At 32.7% G+C, this 3,465-nt stretch overlaps 1 pseudogene across 1 annotated transcript; it reads left to right on the plus strand.

Annotated features, from left to right (window-relative positions):
- The first annotated feature begins 1,382 nt into the window (after positions 1–1,382).
- On the plus strand, positions 1,383–2,675 carry LOC143559551 (cell number regulator 6-like; annotated as a pseudogene). The gene is made up of 4 exons (XR_013139957.1): positions 1,383–1,489; positions 1,768–1,882; positions 1,957–2,228; positions 2,310–2,675. The product of XR_013139957.1 is annotated as a cell number regulator 6-like (transcript).
- Positions 2,676–3,465: the final 790 nt, after the last annotated feature.

Genomic DNA, 3,465 nt, shown 5'->3' on the forward strand with positions numbered 1-3,465 from the left:
GTGTAGAGAATGCATTAATTCCTTTTTAGATAAAGATACTAAATTTATTTTGTTTCCCATGTCTGAATTGATCATTACTTGATATTAATATTCTTGGTTCACTTTGATGATTTCTGCTAAGTTTCAAATTTTGTAAGAAGTATTTTAGGAAAGCATTTATATATGTTTATGTTTAACAAATAACAACAAAAATTTCTTTAAAGTTGTTTACCAATGGTTTCAATGTAAAAAAGTTGTATTTCTTACTAAACATAACTTTATTATGTATAGATGCATAGCTTACATATATTTAAAGAAAACCATTAAACTAATTTGTTTGTGTTTTTATTATAATATGTGTATGATATGTATATGGATGAAAAATCAAGTTAACTTATTCATATAGTTTTTGAATTTCAGGATAAGAACAATAAGAAAAAATTACTTTTTTTTTACATATGGAACATTGATTTTCTATGAATATGGTTATTTCCATTTAAATAGCTAACCCCATATAATTTTTAACGTTAAATCAAGGGTAAAAATGCCCTCTTTTTATTTCTTTAATATTTTAATCAATTTTTAAACATCCCGTAGTGTGTTTATCATTATGACATGCTTTCCTTTTTAACACTCCTAATTCCTAAACAAGTAATAACATTTGTATAAAAATAGCCACACAACATGTGAACATACTTAATGTCACTTAGTTACCCAAAGTGGTTTTGAAAATAATATGATTGTTGATAAAGAACGTGCACTCTAATGAGTAGTGTTTACGAATTATTAATCAACGAAAGTTGACATTTAAAGATTATAGTTATAAACAAAGATATCACATAGTGTCATATGCCAACGAATTAAAATGGTTGTTTTGAAAAAGATATTGTAATATATTTAGCTCTAAGACTTTCCTAAAAAAGTTCTACAAAATAAATACAAAAAAAAAACACTTTTCTTTGAACTATTTCAAATATTTAAACTTTGAAACTTAATATATTATCTATTAATATTGACAATGCAAAGTCTTATATAAACCTGTAAATTCTTATATAAACCTGTAAATGCATAGATTATTTAGTTATCAAGTATTTAATTATATCAGGTTATTTGTTTAGAAAAAAAAAAGAAGGTTGTCGTATGATGTACGTATCTAGATATTATTAAAATGTAAGGACAAAACCATTGACTTAATAACAAAACCAATAAAAATAATAATAAATAAATAAATAAAGGGGTTATTTGGAAAGCCGAAGCCCATTTACGGCTTCAACGAAGGTCACCTCAGCTGGTGAAGTCAGTCAAGTGAATGAATTGAAGGGTACGTACCATCACCCGATCGATCAATTACTAATGTTGTATTTAGTTTTATTTGATTACTAATTACTCATCAGATCTATCAGATGGCAGACGGTGATAATAATAATCCATCATCACAGTATGTAAAGTTGATCAATCACCTGTTGACATCAATTCAACAGACCTCAATCAGCCTATTGAAGTCCCTCAGGTTACGTTTTTCACTCCAGATTCATTTTCTTACAAATACAATCTTAGGGATCTCGTTGGATAGATATGATAGTATAGTAGTTGTCCGTCCTAATTAGTGATTAAAACACATTGAAAGACCTCATTGACCTAATTGGAACAAACTTGATTACTATTCTACAATGTTTTCCCTGTATGATGTGATACGTATGTCATTTGTAAATTATCCTACGCTCCTTATAATATGACACCACCCTTCCACAAAGCAACAATTTCTTGCTGAAATTACTTATATTACAGTTGAATCTTCACAAATGCGATGCGTGTGGGCAGACTTTGCCTGAAAACTTTGAGCCTCCTGCTATCGAGCCATGGACAACTGGCATATTTGCTTGTACTGAAGACACTGAAAGCTGTAAGTTTGTATCCAGTTTCTCACAAATTTGCTGCTAGATTATCTCAAACTTCCATTTTATATAATATTACCAGGTCAGACCGGACTTTTTTGTCCATGTGTGTTATTTGGGCGGAATTATGAAGCCATGAGAGATGATTATGCTTCTGCAACCGTCCCATGTGTGCTTCATGCAGTTTTTGTTGAAGGCGGTCTAGCGGTTGCAGCAACAGCAGCAGCATTGAATGGGATTATTGACCTGATGACATCATATTACCTTTGTGAGGGTTTGTTGTTCGGTTGGTGGCTGTGTGGTGCATACACTAGCATTGTTAGACTAATGTTACACGACAAATACCATCTCGAGGTAATCAATAATCATAACTGTGTTTTTTTTTTTTTCTTAAGTTATTAATCAAAAATGTTTTTGTTTGCTTTGAACGTGCAGAACGAGCCGTGTGATCCGTGTTTGGTGCATTGTTTCTTGCATTGGTGTGCTATGTGTCAAGAACACAGGGAGATGAAGGCAAGACTGTCTGATAACTTTGTGGTGCCAATGGCTTTGGTCAACGCACCACCGGTTCAACAAATGGACCCTGGTCAAGATAGTGGTTGATGGTATGTTTTAGGAATTACAGCATTGTTTGTGTTATAAAAGAGGTTCAATATAAAATAGAAATAAAAGATGTTTGGTATCCAAATCATTTTGATTGTAGCATTCATGTGAGGTGAATATGTTTCGTTGTTCACCTCCGTTGTTTAAAACTATTGTATCAATTCACACCTCAAGTTACAAACCTCTGTTCTTGACCATCTGGCTCTTTAAGTCGGTCACTTTTTAGTAGTTTGGTCAGGGGCGGATCTATATAGCGACATACGGGTTCACGGGAACCCATTGAGTTTTGAAATTTATATAGGATATAGGTATAATTTTTTATAGTGAACCCACATATATTTTGAGAGTGAACCCATAAGCAATTCAGATTTCTGGTCTGGTGGTAACACTTCTCCCTTTCATATCAGGAATCCTGGGTTCGAATCTGCCTCCTAGCGTGAAATTATGTTTTTTTTTCTTTTTTCATTAGCTTACTAGTTAGAGTTTTCATTATTTTACTCTTTACCCCCACATCCCCCACATTGTTAACACACAGTACACATACATAATACAGCAGCATTGCAGCCTCAAACCCTATGTGCCCACCATCAAACATTCGAACTCCTACAACCCACCTCCGCGTGTTGCGTCTTTCTGTCGCGACGCCCTCGAACCTCCTCTCCATCTCTCCTTCACTTTAGTCTTCACCATAAGGTATATTTTAATGTTATGCTTCAATTATTTTTGTTTATTTATTGAAATTACAATTAGAAAGAATGATTATGTCGAAGTTTGTTAATTGAACTAGAAGAGTAGTGATGTTTAAATTTGCTTTGGTAAAATCTCAAGATTTAAAAAGTCAACGTATCTTTATTTTTTGTTAATTTATCGTATTTATGTTATGTAATGAACCTTACCCGACCCGAACTGTTGAAGCTTGAACCGACCCAAACCTTTGAATCGACTGGAAAATGTTTATGCCCGGTCGTATATAACTAGAGCATTTAAA

Source organism: Bidens hawaiensis, unplaced genomic scaffold (genome assembly GCF_021521415.1).
Source record: "Bidens hawaiensis isolate Kalapana, Puna unplaced genomic scaffold, B.hawaiensis_p1.1 tig00019932_1, whole genome shotgun sequence".
NCBI classification, from domain to species: Eukaryota; Viridiplantae; Streptophyta; class Magnoliopsida; order Asterales; family Asteraceae; genus Bidens; species Bidens hawaiensis.